This window comes from Pseudorca crassidens, chromosome 8 (assembly GCF_039906515.1).
Source record: "Pseudorca crassidens isolate mPseCra1 chromosome 8, mPseCra1.hap1, whole genome shotgun sequence".
In the NCBI taxonomy this organism is placed as follows: Eukaryota; Metazoa; Chordata; class Mammalia; order Artiodactyla; family Delphinidae; genus Pseudorca; species Pseudorca crassidens.
The window spans coordinates 24,069,319-24,089,724 of NC_090303.1; the positions used below are offsets into that span (position 1 = coordinate 24,069,319).

Consider the following 20,406-nt stretch of genomic DNA (forward strand, 5'->3'; position numbering starts at 1 on the left):
CCAGTAAAAACTCTGAGTACAGAAACTCAGTTGAGCTTCCTGGCTGGCAGTAGTCCATGTCTATTGTCACAATTGCTGCTGGCAAAAATAATGTGTTCTGACTCCATGAGGCAAGGACACAAGAAATTCCATGTTTAGAACCCTCCCGGATTTCTTCCTATAAGCTTCTCCCTTTAGCCAGTTTTAATGTGCACTTTTCCCTGTAATAAACTCTGTGAGTATAATAACTTTCAGGGAGTTCTGTCAGTCCTTCTAATACATCATTGAACCTGAAGGTGAGTTTGGAACCCCAGGAAATTACAGTTGCTGTCAGAAGTAAGGGTGGTCTCCTGGAAGACTGTGCCCTCAAACTTTACATTTAGGATCCTCTGGATAAGAGTCTGGACTTAGATAGTAATTATCTCTTTAAGCACTACCTTGGCCATGTCCTGCTTTTAGATCCCTTTTACCTTCTCCTAGCAGCTCTTGTGTACCAATGGCTTCCCCCATTTGACCAAATGTATGCAGATGACCAGCTGCTGCTGTGCTCTGCTTCTTTCTCATTCCTGTCTTCACTTCTTCCTTGCCTAAAAGTGTATTACTTTCTTGCTAGCTCAACAATGCTTATTAAAAGTTTGTTTTGGTTTTGCTTTATTTTCTTTTGTTTTGACCTTTTTCCCTAGTGGAAGAATTGGTCCAATTTTCTAGCCAACCATATTACTGGAAACAGATGCTTATTTTATTTAAAATATTAAGTTTGAAGAACTTTTGGATGAGCAGAAGTTAATGATCAGCAAAGGGCTGGAAATATGAAATAAGGAAATGTACAACTAGATCTGAAGAAAGAGTTTAAGAATGGATATATAAAATATAAGTGTTTTTTGCTAATGTATAGATGGTTCTGAAGTCATAGGAGAAGATAGAAATACTCAGTGTGTAAAAAGAGTATTTAGAATTGAATCCTAAAGGAGGAGGAGGAGAGAACAATATTTATGATGCAGACAATGAAAGTCAGAGGGTTTAGAGTAAGATAAGAAATGAACCATTGAAAGTAAACCAAGAAAAGAAAATTGATTCACAGAATTCGTAGAATTAACTCAAGTAGTAATCCAAAACGTCCTGTAGTTATGGTGATTTTCAGTTCTATTTAACCAAATTATTTCTAAAGAAAGATTAAATTTATCCTCTATCCATATATAAAATAGATAAATATTTAGAATAATGGAATATTTGAATCATATTTCCACAAACATCTGAACCTAGTAGTAAACTATTGGGGTTAGTTAGCATTACAAAAGAATTAATCTATAATCATGAAAATGTAATCTATAAAATGTGCAAAATGGCATCATAGAGATACTTAACAGTGCAGTGCTGAATTTTTCTCTTGTATTAATAGGGCACGAGGTAAGAAAATGGTATTATTTCTAGACATCATCTCTGGGCTTGAAATTTAACTCTTTATTTGTGTAGGAAAATCTTAATAGAATTTATGGGATTAAATAAGGTGTATTAAAATGTTTGATTAAAAACCCAAGCCAACCACATAAATCCAGTATACAATTTTATCCGGTAACAAAATGAAACAGGATAGCAAAACGTACAATTTTCGGGCTTCCCTGGTGGCGCAGTGGTTGAGAGTCCGCCTGCTGATGCAGTGGACACGGGTTCGTGCTTCGGTCCGGGAAGATCCCACATGCCGCGGAGCGGCTGGGCCTGTGAGCCATGGCCGCTGAGCCTGCGCGTCCGGAGCCTGTGCTCCGCAACGGGAGAGGCCACAGCAGTGAGAGGCCCGCATACCAAAAAAAAAAAAAAAAAAAACAACTTACAATTTTCTTGAATTGCCACAGAATCTGATTCTACTGTACTCGGCTCTTGTGTCTCTAAAAGAGGTGGTTAAATCAGCTTTAAAACCCTTCAAGTAATATTGGCAAATCAGCCTCTCAATTTAAAAGTTGTATGCACAATGAGAATGTGCAATAGCAACAGCAAAACAGAGGAAGTGGAGAATTTAAGGCACAGGAATTGAGACATAAAAGCAACCATAGCTCCTGAGCAGACATAAAAACCAACCACGTCATAAGTAAAGGTGTTCTAAACAACGTCCTCCTTTTTACAACAATTATACTGTATTTGATTAAGTTTAATTGAGATGCAGCCAAATTCACTTTTTGGCTTGATTTTACTATACTAAAAGAATTTTCAGTACTTTAGTGTGTATTTATTTACCTGTTACTTTGGGCTTTGGCACCTTGTAAGACCTAAGTCATCGTGTATTTTGATGTTATTTTGTTTGGTTTTTGCTTCTTCTGATAAAACCTTGGCTGCTTTGTATTCACAAAGGCTTATGACAACAAAATGTTTAAGTCATTGTGCTGCATATTGGCCTCTATCTTATGCAAGATTTTTGTCTGTCCTCATGACTTTCAGTTATGATGACTGTACAATTTGGACTTCATTTCTCATAATTGATTTGAGGATGAAATTAATTTTCATGAAACTTTTGACTCAAATATTGCCGTCCTAAACTAGATGCATTTTTAGTTATCACAATTCGTCCTCTACACACTTTTTGTGTTTTAAGTGAGGTACAGTCATTTTATTTTTCCTATCATAAATGGCTACAATATAAAATGCATTCTGCTTTGGAAAGAGTGAGTGAAGCTATCTCCATACATAAAGCACTTTGGCTGAAATGTGCTGTATTCCTGAAACAGGCTTTTATTATTTATTGACTCACAATCCTATAATAATCTTTCTGAACCACTTTTGATCTGTTTTTATAAATATTGTGTTCTCATTTTGAAAAGATTTAGCAAGTTGGAAAAATTTCCATTTAGAAAATTAACATAATGGTCCTTCAAAGAGGGTTTTGTTTGAATAACCAATGATGAAACCTGCTCTCTGTACTTAGGCAAGCATTTGCGAAAAAGTTATGGCATAGTTGTGAACATTGTCAAAGTCAGTGAAATAGCTAAGGTATTATATGCACTAAAGGGAATGTGCCGTGTTGAATTTGGGAGAGGAAAGTCAAGAGCATTAGCAATCTGAAATTTAACCTTTTGCTTTATTTAACATGTCAAAGTAAGGATGTCAAAAGTAGTTAAAGCAGTTTTTTTTTTTTTTAAACACCAGGAAGAGTAGGTTAATTTTAAAATTCTGTTAATGCTAGCCAGGTACATGAAATTCAATAAATCTCTGCTGAATGTATTAGCCTGTAAACGTAATCTGTGTTGTCTTAACCCAGTCCTGTGGCTGGTAAATGAATTATCTCTTGATAAGAAAATGCATAAAATAGTACTTTGTACATAATAAGTAGCACTAAATATCTGTTTCACGATTTAACAAATTAAAAAAAAATTCTCTGTCCTGCAGTGACCAATTCAGGGTTGATTCATGTCGAAAATATGCACCACCTAAATATTGAGAGTTGTTTTACTCAGCAGGATTTTTTAGGACTTCAAGCCCAGGAGGCAAGCATCTCAAGTAACCCTGAGAGAACTCCTCCGAGGAGGAGGTGAGTTGTGGGGGCAGGATACATAGGACTCTTGTAACAAAGGGCAGGTAGTCTGAAAGTCAAAAGATTACTGTTAACTAGGGAAAACCATATATGTCAAGGTAAGGAATGTAGCGCTTTTCTGTGTATGGGAAGATGCAAGGGTCTGCGCTCACTGAAATCATTCCTTTGATATGCACCTCAGCTCTCTGGGGCCAGTATCCTGTTTTTCACACCCTGAGTTTCCTCAGGGCTCACCGTGGGGAGTGGCTGCAGTCTGATGGCTGCTAGATGGCAGGTATTCTTTCCTTCCTGCTCACCATCACCATCGGCTGTGGCTGCAGTCGCTGATGAACTGTGACATCATTTGTTTACTGATATGGCAGTCAATATTCAATTTATCACTTATGTCTTGAACTCCCTGGATCATGTATGTATGAGTCCTTGATGTTCCTCTTCTGACTTTCAATCTTTATCCAAGCTTGGAGTCCTAGTGACTGGAGAACATACCTTCTTGAAGAGGTTGGATATTTTAAGAAGAGTTCACACTCAGCAAATCAATTTTTTTCCTGCTATCCAGCTACTTTGCTCTTGTAAAGTTTTACATTTATTAATTTAAATGTCAACTTCTTTGAACCTCCTTCCCTGACTCCCTTATCTAAAGTAGCCATGACACCCCAGAACTTTATTATATATTTTTTTATTTCCTAGGGCTTAGTGTCATCTGATATTGTCATGTTCATTTATTTGTTTACTTTTGTATTTTCTTTCCCTTCTATCTAGAATGTAAGTTTGCTTATCTTATTCACCATTAAATCTCCAGAAGTGTGTTGGCACATAGTAGGCACTAAATTTGTATTCATTAAATATAGGCGTGTGCCCTTAAAATGTGCAATCACTCTGAGGTAAAAGAAAGCACATTTCCCAAAAAAAAAAAAAAAAAAGAAAGCATCCATTGGTATCCTTTTTCTTCTGTATAATTTGTAACTCTTCTAATGGAGTTTCTTACAATAAGTGGAATGATACTTATTCATTTATGTGTACGGGTATTCTTTTTTTAATTTTAAAATTTTATTTATTTTTAAAATTTATTTATTTTATTTTATTATTTATTTCTGGCTGCATTGGGTCTTCGTTGCTGCGTGTGGGCTTTTTCTAGTTGCAGCGAGCGGGGGCTACTCTTTGTTGCAGTGAACGGGCTTCTCATTGCAGTGGCTTCTCTTGTTGCGGAGCATGGGCTCTAGGCACGCAGGCTCAGTAGTTGTGGCACACAGGGTCAGTAGTTGTGGCACATGGGCTTAGTTGCTCCACAGCATGTGCGATCTTCCCGGACCAGGGTTCGAACCCATCTCCCCTGCATTGGCAGGTGGATTCTTAACCACTGCTACACCAGGGAAGTCCCTGTATATAGGTATTCTTTATCTTAATTTCAGCAATTTGCTGTAGGAAGATAGACTTTTGGACTGCATTTAAACAGTGTCTTTGAGGAATACCTAATATTCCACCAGTTAGAGACAAGTTGGTAACTTCCTCTTCCTGAGTAGATAGATAGCATGCTGTTTGAATATGAAAAATATTGGGAGATGGAAGAAAATTGGTTTATTAATGTGGCAGTAGCAAGGAGTTTAGAAAAGGAGGAAATTATTTTGATGACTATAAATTGCAGTTTAGCAAACTGGAAGCAGACTACTCAATATAATGTAAAGCTAAATAAGGAGGACAATATAATTGGACATTTAATAAGCATTTGTTAGAATGAACAGAAACTGAAGCACTTTTTAAAAAATAACAACTTTGTATTATTCCATGTCCAAGAAGATTTACCAACATGAATTATCACCAAGATCCATTTATTGATTTAATTCTCCCAAGTAAAATTTAATTCATATAAATTTCTGGGTAGTTTGTAAGAAATATCTAGTAGACTTTTACTGCTTCAGAAAAATATTAAGAAATGATTGATTCTGAGTTAAATTATGCTTGTGTTTGATAGGCAAATATTCAAAATGTTATTACCTTTGCTAATAATAATAAATAGGGTTAGAGAAAACAAACTGATTAGACAAGGGTTTACTGACATTAAAAAAAATCATTAAAATTATTATATGGTAATTATAAATGTTTGTTCTATGTTTACTGTGGCACATGAGATAAACTGCCTAAGATGGTTTTGGATTTGTTATGTAGGGTGAGTGAGATTAATATGTTTTAAAATGACAAGTCATATGTCATAAAAATCCTCTTGAGTTTAACAAACAGATTTTTTCTTGTTAATAAACTCATGTAATTGTATTTAAAAGGTTAATGGGGGAAATAATCTCACTCCAGGGAGAGAACTATTAGACTCTTAGAAACCTTTCCTTGGAGTGATAGTGAGTGACCTTTTACTGAAGGTTCTACCAAGATTATTAAAAATGGGCCAATTATGGAAAATGATTATCTTTTGAATTAACCACTGATTATCAGCTAGTAACAGAGAATATCAGTTTCAGGAAAATAAATAGATAGTAATTTGTTTCAGTGTCTCCTACATTTTTAGAAATGGCCAGAGGCTGTTAATCTCTGCAGTGTAGAATGTCTTATACATTCTACTAATTCCTCAAGAGATTGGACTCATTTGGAAATAAGGTCACTTTTGAAATGTCATCTCTGAACAAGTAGCTTATGGTGAACTCTTACAATTATGATTACTGAATTTTTTGCCATTTTAGTCATGGAAAAAATAAAATTGAAACAGTAAAAATCAAAGTATTGTTGACGATACACATGGGAACAGCATAAAGTAGTATAACAACAGTTGGAGTAGTAAGCAATAGTTACACAAGTAGTAAAGCAGTATAATATTAGTTCTGACATGTGTAGTGCCTCCTAGTGGCCAGGTTCCTTCATACATAATCTCTTGTTCTTACAATAACCTTGCAAGATAAGTAAGATTATCCTGATTATTACAGTAGGAATTCTAAATTCAAAGAGATTTAATAATTTTTTTTGTCCCACACTTAGTATGTGGCAGAGCTAGAATTCTGACCGAGGTTTCTCTCGACTCTAAATATTGTGTTTTTAAAGATTAAAATGTTTAATGACTATTTACAAAATGTCAATATATGCCTCCTAGAATATTTATAATAATTAGATAGGACAGATACATAAAATGTACTGAGCACAGTGTCTTCCCATAGTCAGTGTTGAATAAATATTATTTACCTTCATTATTACTACAATAATGATAATTTTTGATATTTTATTTTGAAGCATTCACCTCCTCAGTTTTCGAATCTATCTGTTAGGAAAATAAGCTTTATGCAACTGTTTTTGCAAAGTAGTTGTGAATATTTGAGGGGTTTTAAAAATATTTATTTATTTTCTTTATTTTTTTTGGCTGCATCAGGTCTTAGTTGCAGCATGCGGGATCTTCGTTGAGGCACGTGGGATACTTCGTTGCAGTGCTCGGGCTTCTCTCTAGTTGTGGCGTGTGGGCCCTCTCTCTCCAGTTGTGGCACACGGGCTCCAGAGCACATGTGCTCTGCAGTTTGCAACACGCGGGCTCCTCCATTGAGGTGCACAAGCTCAATAGTTGTGGCGTGTGGGCTTAGTTGATACAGGGCATGTGGGATCTTAGTTCCCTGGCCAGGGATCAAACCCACATCCCCTGCATTGGAAGGCAGATTCCTTACCACTGGACCACCAGGGAAGTCCCAATTTGAGGGTTTTGAGGGCCAGAAAAAAGTTGTGCCATTTTACAGTTCTTCCTTCATTCATGTAGTCCATTTTTCTCCAATCCTGCTTCTACTATTTGCCAATCAATGCATCAACTCATTTTGACTTACATTTGGGTCACCAGTATTTTGCAATTGAAAGTAACAGACAAGGAAAAAGTAACAGTGAGGTATTAATTTCAAAAGAAACGGAAATATATTGCATTGTTATTATATGAAATTAATCATAACATTTTGTTAATATTTCTTTGGAGTATGGTTTGATAAAGACACTTTTGGCTATCCTGAATCATTAATGACAAATTTTAATTTTGTGTTTGATTATAATGTACAATAATGCTAAAGGAGGGAATAAGGATGTACTTAATATTTCATAACTTACTGGGTGAATTTAAGAATATCAGTTAAGCATAAAGGGAATTGTAAATTAGATCTCATAGGATCCTAACTCTTAAATGTATCATTTCTGGAATAGCTCAGGTTTTGTATAATCTATATAATCTTTTGTAACTATCTAATTATGTATAAAACTATATCACTACAAACTGTATAATCTTTTAGTCTTTCATTTCCAATAGCCATTTATTTTTCTCTTTAAATACTGTAGGCAGTTACCGGCCTACTTATTTCATTTACTTATTTATTTACTTACCTATTTATTTTGGTATTTAAAACTTACTGTTTTGCTACTATTGCTCATTTATCAAGCAACATTGTGTGTGTTTGTGTGTGCATATGCAAAATAATGCACCCATATAATTATTTCCCAGGACCAAAGCTGTCATTTGAAAAGATATAAATGTCCTATTGCTACTAATTTCCATCTAATCCCTTCCTTTGCCAATTTTTGCTCTATATGTCTTGGGAAATTATTATTTTTAGATTTTAATAACATTGATTCTGTTGTTTCTGCTGGGTTTGAGGGAGATAATGGTGAAGTGTTTTTTTTTTTTTTTAACATCTTTATTGGGGTATAATTGCTTTACAATGATGTGTTAGTTTCTGCCTTATAACAAAGTGTATCAGTCATACATAAACATATGTTCCCATATGTCTTCCCTCTTGCGTCTCCCTCCCTCCCACCCTCCCTATCCCACCCCTCCAGGCTGTCACAAAGCACCAAGCCAATATCCCTGTGCCATGCGGCTGCTTCCCACTAGCTATCTACTGAAGTGTTTTAATCTCTCTAGATTTCCACATAAAACACATAAAGCAACCAGGATTATAAATCTAAAATCCTAGGAAAAATATGGGCAACAAAACTAAATGACCTCAAAATCTAAGCAAGTGGGAATAAAGCACCAGCATCTACAAGATCCATGTGGTACCAATGTAGAAGTGGAGGTCCTGAGAACAGAAGAACCCCAAAATTGTCATCAGGAATTTGGTGACGTGAGAACAGATTATTCTGAGAATAGCAGGAAAACTGGTAAGGGATTTGTAGATTCCAGTTTTCAGGTGGCCTCAAGAGGATTATCAGAAAGTCTAAAACTTCTGGAAGTAGTTTAAGGCATTGAACTCTTAAACACACCAAAGTTCTGTTCTAGTGGAAAGTCCCATATGATGAAAAAGTGTTGGGAGTAGGAAACACATTCGGGAGGACAGGGATAAGAGAAGCAAAGAAAGAGACTATATAAAGTAAAAGTGAGAGAAGGAAAGTTAAGACACAGAAGTCAGCAAGTACCAAGGCATATATTTATTGCTTCAGTAAAGATAATGGACTCATAGAGCCTTAAAACTAGAAAATTATTCTAGTCTGCCTCTCCCTCCTACAAATACAGAAAATTTCACTTTACTATAAAGAAAAAGAGGAATGGGAAAGTATCTTGGTCAAATTTCATACAAATATACAGATTATTTTAAGAGCAAAAGAAAAAAGAAGTAGAATAACATCTTGCAGAAAAAGTATAGACTAATATTTCAAAAATGAACTAAAGATATTAAGAAAAGAGTAAAAGCTATGAAAAAGCAGTACAAATCAGAAATTTTAAAGTCATAAGTTAGATTATTAGAATAACAAAATTTTGAAAGAAAGGTGAAAGTCAAGTAAGAATTAAAATTAACAGAAAAAGCATTTCAAAAATTAGAAAATAACTATGAGACACAGGAATATAGAAACAATCTAAAATCTTGAGAAAATTGAAGAAATAATAAACATTTTAAAATTCAAAAAGAAAGAATGAGATAAAGAAGATATGACAGAAAGTTAAATATGTAAGATTTATGCAAAGAAGGTACAACGTATGAATAGTAGAATTCCCTGTGGAAGAAAAATAAAGTAATGGAACAGAGTAAGTATTAAAAACTATAATTCAAGCATATGTTTGATATTAAAAGAGAATTTAAGCTACATATGAAGTGGTATACATATCTACATATCTGGGAAAATCAAGCTGGAGTTTCCAACACTGAGATATACCCTCTTAAAAGTACTGGACTTGGGGGAAAAAAAAAAGAAAGAAAGAAAATCTTTTGGCCATCTAGACAAGAAGACTAATTGCAAAGTTAAAAATCAGACCATCATCAACTCCTTTGAAAGCAACACCTTTTATTTGTTAGACAAAAATAGAATATAGTAAGAAATTTAAGAAAAGAAAATATTAGTCAAAGATTGTAAATTCAACCCAATAAACTTCAAATATAAAGCCCACAGACAATCTTCTATGGACGTTCAGTAATTTAGCAAATATTGTTCCTGAGGCATCTATTAGATAATGAATTCAGACAATCTAAATGATTGAAAAGCCATCAACATAAGGACCAGTGCTGATACTGAATATATTTACCTGTAGATCTCTGATTAAATGATAGATTATAAGAAAATAAGTATTGTATATAGTGGCTATACATTCTAACAGTGTATGTTGTGCAATTATTAAACATTGAGACAGAATAAGGAAATTATATGAAAAGTAGAATGCTTATTGTCTTTCAGATATTAATTTGGAGTAATATGATATCACTTTAAATCAGATCATGAGAAGAGGGAGGCTAAGGAAGTAAAACTGGATGGTTCAGGAGTTCATAAATGTTGATACTGGATAATGGATAAATGGAGTTTCACTATACTATTATTCCTACATTTGTATATGTTTGATGCTTTCCATAGGAACATTTAAAAAAAGATAATCCCTGAGAAGAGTTTAGTTAATTTATTACAGGAATTTCCATTCTTTAGGGAGGAGCAATTACTGATCCATTTATGCTTCAGTGAGTAGACCTGGTGGTGTCTTAGACGGTGTTTCTTTTTCTGTCAGCCAAGTTACATTGCCCCTTTAGTTTTCACTGTTAATTCATACATATCAGCATGAAGAGATTTTAGATGGCTGTCATTAAAATCCCTTGTTACTATCACCTCTGCTAAATCCCCACCCATACACATACACTTATAAGTTAATTTAACAATTGACAGTTAGCTTATTGGTTTAGTTATGGGCATCTATATATTTTTAGAAACAGTTTTAATAGTGTAAAATGACTCCTGGTAGACTGTTAGACTCTGATGTATTGTTTTCAGGCTCTTGGAATTACTGTGCAGTGTACCTTTCACTTCTGCCACTGAAAACATGATTTTTAGTTTTATTATGGTTCTAGTGTAGAATGTGATGATCCCAATTGTACAGTTACTAAATCAGTCTTCTGTCAATTCAGAAATCTGGGAAATTGAAACCATTTTGCCTTTACTTTCAAACATTGCTTCATTTCTTTTTCATTTTGAAACTGTTCTGTTGTGTATCACTGTCTAATAGATGACCAGGTGGTGCTATTCAAAAGCTTCAATTTGTCCTCAAATCAAACTTCAGTGAAAGGAACTTCAGGAAAATTCACACTACTAAAGGTTATGTTTTAAAAAGTTGCTGTTGTTTACATTTACTTTAAGATATTTATAAATTCTCTTTATCATTTTAAAAGGAATTAGGGGAATTCCTCTTCACTGAATGCATTTTTTTTCTGTAAATTGAAGCTAATTGTTAATCAAGTTATCTTTGGATATTCATGCTATGTGATTTGTAGGTTGAAATATTCATCAATATAGAATTTGACTGTTTTAATATATCTGCACTAAGTTGAGAAAATACGCAGAAAATTAGATATAAGAAAGCTGACACCCATCATCCACCCTAATTACACTGGTACATCTACCCCAGCTCACATCTATGGCCTTATATTCACTTCATGACTGGGTGACAGAAGAGGAAAAATGCTGAATTTTGCTCATGGGGCTCAAATGGGCAAGAAAATAAGAGTTCACTTCCTTGCTTCAATTCAAGACAGGACAAAATAATTTTCGGAGAGCTGGCTTCAGAATTACCATGGGCTCTGCTGAGGCCTCTTTTGTAACTAGCACAGTTCAACTTCTTTTTCTGCTTACTTATCCTTCCCTCACTTCCTTGTGGGTGTAGTTTTCTGGAAGTATTCTCCAATAAAAAATTTCCATACAAATCTTCTGCTTGGAGTCTTTCCTGGGAACCAGACCTACTACATTATGTATTAATTATAAATTAATTTTGATATATTAGTTTAAAACAGCTTAATGTTATTACTCAATTACTAGTCTTAATTTTACACAAGGGACTTCATAGTATATAAGAAGATATTATGACATTATTTCCCAATTTGTCAAACATTGACCATTGAGTGTTTTCATGGTATATTATGGTAATATTTCATGGTAATATATATTTAAATTTCTCTTACCAAATTAGTTTCACATCCTCAATAATTCAGTGAAGAAATTGTAGGGACATTGCAGCAGGTGTTTGTGTAAACTCCAGAGGAAAGTATATTTTTTCATCAGATCACCGAAGACACTGAAGATAATTGCAAAGAACCAGATGGCCATAAATTAGCTGTAAAAATAACATGGTGTGAAAAAATTGCTTTATCTGCGGTGGGTCCCCCAGATGTCAAAGAAAATTTGTTTTATATGCCGCTGCATTGACTGCAATTATCCAATATCCAAGCCTTAATATACTTGATTTTGACTTTAAAAAAATGATTATATTCCCTTCTGTTATCACTGATTCATTCAACAACACTCATGACATGGTGAAATATTCTTCATGATTTAAGGCATTAAGTAGCATATTAGTCTCCAAAATGTAAGTCTTTCTTTAAAATACACTAGACATTGTAACTCAGAGTGTACTCTGTGCATCAATATTTTCAACATCACCTAGTAGCTTGCAGAAATGCAGAATCCTGTCATCCCCAGGCATTAGACAATGGAGTCTGAATTTTAGCAAGTCTTCCCCAGATGATTATACACATATTAAAATTTGATGAGCATTGTACTAGAGAATAATTATTCTGGAGTTCTATCAATAAATTTTAAAATTTCATTTCAGTGAAATTAGAGATTTCATGATGAGACTCCAGGCTGATCCCAGTCTAGGTCATCTGGAAATGCTACTTATTTCTTGAAAAACTTAGTGAAAACAATACTTCACCTGGGAGGTCTTCACTTTTCCCTAAACAAAAGCAAGAGCTTTTCTCCTTTCTTTTGCGCTGCCCTGTGTACTTCTGAAGACCCTGTATTTTCCTTATAAAACACACCACAAGAAATTGTTGTCTATCTTTCCTGTGTAGTGGACACCTATTGAATAGTAGTCCTATCACCCTTGTCTGGTAATTTCTTTGCATTCCCATCTGCGTGTTTGTAGCAGTCACCGCAATTTATGCCCCTTTCTCTGGCCGTAGAGGATTGGTCCAGTGGTAAGCATCTCATTCAGATTGTAGGGTCTCTTCTTTGGAAATTTTGGAACTTACAGAGAGTTCAGATACCTAGACTATCACATATAACCTGGGGAACTGTTTATGGTATCCATTTTCTGCTATGAGATCCTGGAAGCATAAATCAGTTTGCAATAGAAGATTGCAAATGCAATAGATACTCACAAAGAAAAGCAGGATTGAAGAAAATAGAGAAGGATTTTTGGTTTCATAATACTAATCTAGGCCTTGGTTCCATTCTTAAGTTGCTGCATCCTTGTCTTAGAGCCTATGGAGAATCCCACTTTGTTGACAAAGTTCTCTTTTTTTCTCTTGAGCTAGTTCAAATTGAGTTTCTAATATTTGCAACCAAAACAATATTAATATACTCTAAAACACTGTAGACTTTGTGAAGGCAGAATTCTTTTATGTCTTGCTTGGTGCTCTAATCACAACAGCTAAAACAGTTTCTGGTGCAAATTAGCTCTCAAAAAGTGCCTATTAACTATCTGTTTAATGAATAGATAATATCCCATATCTGTACTGTTTACCTTTAATGGTTTTATGTGTCTATAAAAGTGTGATTCATTTTAATTCTTCCAATTAATTTTTATACTCTGGAATAACCCTCAATATCATACCTTGTTTTATATCTCTAACACTTCTGTTGCAGCGCACATTTGTTGATTGGGCCAGTCCAACACCCTTTTTCTGCTTTGGTTAATAGACCCCTATTTCCCGTGGGAAAGTCATTTCATCGGATTTGCGTTGTAATGCCCTTGCTCTCTCCCTGTCAGCCAGTATTGGACACATTACCCAAGTCTTGGATAATTGGAGTATCCATTTCCACATTGGACATAGCAACAAGTTCAGGAATGAGTGCAGGTCTCTGGTTGAGCCCATCAAGTCCTCCCTGATAATTTTTCTGTAGGAACTAAGGGGAAAGATTTTTTTTTCAGAGTATACAAGTTAAGGGCTGACACATAGATACTCTTGGTCTAAAATTTGGAGTGATAGAATGCTATGATATCACTAATGGCCCTGGTTCCCAGTGTGACTGAGACCAGTGTCACAGTTAATTGTGCCAATTAGTTCCTCTTGGGCCTTCGGGTAGTTTGCATACAAATTTGTTATCTGAAAGAGTTCTGAAAAATACATGTCTACTACACACACAAACGCACACACATGCTATTCCATTGCTAGTTCAAAGCATATGACAGAATTTCTCAGAGAAAAGACATAATCTTTTATTAATAAAACTGCTTGGGAAGAGACTTGGTTGTGGAAATATAGTTTTTAGGGCATGATTAGGTTGGTATAAAAATGACAGGAAGATAACTTAATTGTTTTGAAATTAAGAATTTATTATTTTGGGGAGCATACCTACAGAGGCAGTGATAAGAATGTAATGGTGCAAAGGGAAATGAGAGAAGATGAAAGCAGGAAAAGAGAGATAGACCCAGCAAGATGGCAAAAGCCTGTGAACCTGAGAGAGGAAATCTTCAGTGAGAGATTCCCAGGGCAGCTATGACTCAGGGATTTTAAGAACAAGAATAGCTAAATTTAAATTGTATATTGTATACTGGAAGAAGTTGCACTGTAAATTTTTATTATTTCTCCCAACCATCAAAGTGTGACTTCTAGGCAAAGAGCAGGTAAAAATATATTGGAAACAATACAGATTTTCAGTAATGTGATTTGTTTAAAAACAATATTTCAAAAATAATAATTTGCCTGTATGCAAAAAAGTAACCAGTTAGAAAATATAATGGAAAAGAAAAACATTAGATAGGGGCACAAGAATTAAATAACAAGGAATACACTTTACAAGAAACTTTCAGAAACTATATGGATAAAACTTTAAAACTCTGTCAAGGAACAACAAAAGAAAAGGCTTGAATAAATAGATTAAAATGCCTTTTTAATAGAGGTAATAGTCAAAATGACAATTCTTTTGACTTAAGCTATGAAAACAACATTTAGAAATTTATGAGGTGACTGATAGCTCACCAAGAAGAGCACACACGCAGAAACTGCAATGGCTGGGGGCAAAATCTAGCATGTTAAAGATGAGGCGACTAAAATAGTATATACATGTCAATGGAAGAGTGTAGGACCAAAAAACTAGTGTTAAGTATACTATTGATACATTGGGAAATATATCCTCATATGTATGAGAATTTGGTACGTGATAAAGGTGACATTTCAAGTTAGTGGTAAAAAATGGACTCTCTTAAAAATGTTTTGGGATAACTAGCAAGCTTTTCTGAAGAAGGCTTTGAAGATGCAAAGAGGAAAGAAAGAAGGAAGAAAGAATGGCAACCCCAGAAAATATATAATCTGTCACAAGAAACTAAAAACTAGATATTATATAGAACCAAAGCCACAAGCAAATAAACCAAAAAAGAGAATTGAGGATATTTGCAAACACATGATGACAAAAAGTTAATTTCCATCATAAAGTACAGTTACAAATAAAATAATACAACTGTTAGAAAAATGGGTAAAGAATAAGAATAAGTAAGTCACAGAAAAAGAAAACAGAAAATATCTAGTAAAAAAAGAAACAGAAATATCTAGTAAACATTTGAAAATATGTGGCCATAGGAGTGCATGAATGGTACCACATTTAGAAGCTCTATTAATGTAACTTTATAAAAGGTTAAAGAGAAGGACACCACTGTCATCTCAACAGATCAAGTAGTAAAGTGTTTTACAAAATTTACCTCTTATTTCTGATGAAGATATTTCATAAATAAAACATAGGAAGGAATAAAATGTGATTAGTGATTGTATCTAAAACTTTCAGTAGGCAAATAAATTGTTGTGAAACATTAAAATTATTTCCAATAAATTCAGGGCCATTTAGAAGTTTACCACAAGGTGGCAGGGTACAAAATTAATATATAAAACTGAAACTCCTAAAAAACAACAATAACTAATTCTGAAATGCAAACAAAGTATATAAATTCCTTAAAAATGGCAATAAAATCTATAAAGTATGTATACACTGAATCAGAAATGGACAAACCATGTATTAAAAAAATTATAAAAGAGGTACTAAAGACATTAAAGGAAAAACTAGAAAAATCTTCTATTCACGGCAATGAATAGTTGCTATGAATGAATATGGTAAAAATATCAGTTCTTCAATCAGTCTATAGATTTACTATCAATACAATTTCAATTAAAATTGTTCTAGAAATTTTTCATGGAACTTGGCAAACTTATTCTAAAATTCATGTCAGTTTAGCGAGATCAGCTAAGTTAACAAAAAAGATAGAAACTTGTTCTGTCAAATACCAAAGATTCTTTTAAATCCGGGAAGTTTAAAAGTGAGATTTGGGGGGCTTCCCTGGTGGCGCAGTGGTTGAGAATCTGCCTGCCAATGCATGGCACACGGATTTGAGCCCTGGTCTGGGAAGATCCCACATGCCGCGTAGCAACTAAGCCCGTGCGCCACAGCTACTGAGCCTGCGCGTCTGGAGCCTGTGCGTCGCAGCAAGAGAGGCCGCGACAGTGAGAGGCCCGCGCACCGCGATGAAGAGTGGCCCCCGCTCGCCGCAACTAGAGAAAGCCCTCGCACAGAAACGAAGACCCAACACAGCCCTAAATAAATAAATTAATTAATTAATTAAAAAAAAAAAAGTGAGATTTGAATGCCTCCAATATTAAAGTTAGATCTGTGTCTCACATCTTTTAGAACAATGATTTCCATGTATATTAAACACGTAAAAGGAAAAAAATATTTCAAATATTGGCAGATTATAAAAGAAAATATTTATGATTTTAAGACAGGGATGACCATCTTAAGTTCCAAAATGAGCAAGAGACATGAAATAAAATATTTTTAAATTGACATTTGAAAGTAAATTTCTGTAAGATAAATGACATGATAAACAAATTTAAGGAAAAAAAAAGAAAAAAGGGAAACTGAACAACAAAAATACAAGCTACAGACTGGAAATTTTATTTGTAACACACATAGCAAACAAAGGAATGAGAGCAGAATGTGCAAAGTTTCCTATAGATTAATTTTTAGAAAAGCCATAGTATTGAAATTGACATACGGCAAAGGATACAAAGAGAAAAGCACAGAAGAGGAAATTCCAGTGGCCATTAAAAAATGTAAATATCAATCTCTCTAATAGAGAAAGACAGTGATAATAACAAAACACTAAGTTTTATAACAACTAGTGTATGTGAAGATGTGGTGAAGTTGGAACCTTCTATACTCCTTTGAGTATGCAAATTTTAAAAGCCACTTTGAAGAAAAATGTGGCAGTGTGTGTATATATATATATATATATTTTTTTTTTTTTTTTGCCAAAGGAGAATGAAAAACAGACTAGATTTCCATTAATGTGAGAAGAACAATTGTGGAAGTTAATTCATTCAAGGCAATTATGAAAAGCTTCTTTACTATACAGTCAAATTGCCAAAAATCAATGCACAGAATAATCAATTTGCCAAAGTTAAAATTCTTTAATTTTAAAATTTACAACAATATGTATGATTTGGGACTTTTCAAACAATTGGATAGTTAACAATTTTTTTTTTTTCCCTTGGCAGCATTTTAAGAAATGTCCAATTGTGCTTCATCAACTTGAAGCTGCAGCAGTGAGAGAAGATGCTGCCAGAGACCAAAAAACAGTCAGTAAACAAAACAGAAGCCCAGAATGATGACACCAGTGATCTGGTGAGTATGGGGCAGAGATAAGAGGAGTTTGAAGGGCACATTTTCAGAATATTATTCCCAGCTTCTGAAAAAATGAAATATTTTTAGATTCTAAATGTATCAACTTAAATTTTGCAGAAATCTATAGAAGCTGATAAAGCTTACCTCTTCACATTGTTGTAAGTGTTCTATAAATAGTTAAAATTTAGAAAGTACATATTACAATTTTTTTATTTGACATATTGATCATTTGGTGAAATGGTTCTCAATGAATTGGCTTTTGGTGAATTGGTTAAATAAAGTGTGCTATATTCATATAGAATAATGCAATACGGTTAAAAGAACGAAGTAGATCACATCATGTGATATGATGTTATTTATTAAGTAAAAGCCACATTGAACAAAATGATACGTTTCTTCAGATATGAAGAATTAGGATGTATTTTCAAATAATAATAATAATAATAATCAGGCTGTCCCTGGCAGAGGGGAGAGATTTTAGCCCCAAGTCTTAAAAGTAAAACTTGTTAATTTATTACTCAGATAATTAAAGATGAATTAATTTTTTATTTATATACAATAAGAAATTTAATTTATACTTTGCCTTCTTTGGGGATTTTGGCTAAGGCCCCCATGTTGAGCACAATGACTGATAAGGTTCCAAATATCCTACAGCAGGATGTTAGAAAACAGAGGTTAAAAATACATAGCATAACAAGGTTTGTGGCCTTTGGCCCATACCCAATACAGGCTATACAGAGTTGAAAAAAATCAAGAAGCATTTAATAGGGCAATGTCTATAAATAAATTTTTTTGGTCCAAAACGGGAGTGCTGTGCACTCTCCCTTCCCACTCTAGGGAATGAGCAAAGCCTTCCCCTATACATAAATTAAGACAAGTGAGGGGACTCTTTGGAACATTCTGCTGCCTTGGGAGTATGATGATCCAGAGAGCTCTTGGGAGAATGTGACCAGTGTCTCCTGGATTTGGGGAAACACTAAGTCCTTTTGCTTGAGTGAAGAACCTATAAAAGTTTCCCTGGGAGGCTACTGTGATTGGCAGGATAATGCTACCTTCTCCAAAAGATGACTACATCCTAAACCCCGGAAATTTACATGACAAAAGGGACTTTACAGATATGTTTAAGGATCTTGAATGGGGAGATTATCCTGGAGAAATAACAAGGATCCTTATAAGAGAGAGACAGGAGTGTCAGAGTGAGAGAAGGAGTTGTGACAGTGGAAGCAGAGGTTGGAGTGATGTGCTTTGAAGATGGAGGAAGGGGCCACAAGACAAGAAATGCGGGCAGTCTCTAGAAGCTGGAAAAGGCAAGGAAATGGATTCTTCACTAGAGCCTCCAGAAAGAATGCAGCCCTATTAACACCTTGATTTTAGTCCTATAAGATATATTTTGAATTTCTGACTTCCAGAGCTGCATGATAATGCATTTATGTTGTTTGATCAAAAAAAAAAAAAAGTGTGGCAATTTGTTACAGCAGCAATAGGAACTAATGCAAATACTACCTTCAAGTGACAATCATGGTGTTAAGAAAGCCATGTATGTGTCCTGCCATACCTCCTCCCTGTGTGATCTGAGGAAGGGAGGGGCAGAAACAGAAGCAGGGCAGAAGATTGAACAACAACAGCAATAACAACAGCAAAGAAAAACAGGAACAAAACAAACAGAAGAAAGTGTTATGGTCTTGTTACCAAACTCAAGTTTGGCTATTCAGTACTCAAGAGACAAGTGTTGGTTGGAAAGGAAAGGTTGCTTTATTCAGGAGGCCAGCAACCTGGGGAGAAATCAGACTCTTGTGCAAAAACCAACTCCCAAAATTCTGCTCAACCATGAAAGTTTTTAAAGGGAGAATCATTTGGGAGGGGGTCAGAGTCTTTGTTATCATCTACTGGGTGCAGACTTTTTTCTGATTGGTTGGTGGTGAGGTAACAGGGTGGCATTTGAAGTATCTTAGACTCAGCCTGAAGTTACCATCCTCTGCCTGGGTGAGGGCCTTATCCTACAGAGGAGCTCAAAGATATTCCTTGGGGAGGAACCAGGACCCTGCTTTATTGCTGCACTATTGTTTCGTGACTGCTCTTCCTTTGTTTCTGCCTTCCTTCCCTTCCCTGATTAGCAACTGTTTGAATCTGCCCTTTGGAACTCAGGGAAGGTCAAGGAGGCTGAATGAAGCCTAGTTCCTACAAACAAGAAATGGGGGATGCGGAAAGGATTTGTACCTGAGAGAGCCCCACAGGGTCCTGCTTGGTATCAGTCTGAATATTTGTATTCCCACCACAAATTCATATGTTAAAACCTAATCCCCAGTGTGGTGGTATTTGGAGGTGGGGGCCTTTGGGAGGCAATAAGGTCATAAATGGGATTAGTGCCCCTATAAAAGAGGCCCCAGAAAGGTCCCTTGCTCCTTCTACCATGGGAGGATACAACAAGAAGTCTGCAACCAGAAGAGGTTCCTCAACTGACCATGCTGGCACTTTGACCTTGGACTTCCAGCCTCTTGGACTGTGAAAAATAAATTTCTATTGTTCATAAGCTACCTAGTCTATGATACTTTTGTTATAGCAGCCCAAACTGAGAGGAAAGAAAAGGAAAAAAAGACAAAAGAAGAGAAGAAAAGAGACACACCCATCTCCCCAGTGCAGGTTCTCTAGTCTATATCAGTCTTGATGTTACTGAACTCAGGTTCAGCTGCTTGCCACTCAAAAGACGATAATCAAGAGGAAAGTGTCAGTCAAAAGGAAAGAGGCTTTAATCAGAAAAGCTGGCAATCTGGGGAGAAGGTGGACTCATGTCCTGAGACCAGCTC

At 35.1% G+C, this 20,406-nt stretch overlaps 1 long non-coding RNA gene across 1 annotated transcript in view; it reads left to right on the plus strand.

Annotated features, from left to right (window-relative positions):
- LOC137228920 (uncharacterized) overlaps positions 1 to 20,406 on the plus strand; it is a 320,233-nt gene that overhangs the window by 145,236 nt on the left and 154,591 nt on the right. The window contains exon 7 of the long non-coding RNA XR_010945406.1: positions 17,476 to 17,602. This is a non-coding gene — a long non-coding RNA (uncharacterized lncRNA). The remainder of the gene's footprint in view (positions 1 to 17,475; positions 17,603 to 20,406) is intronic.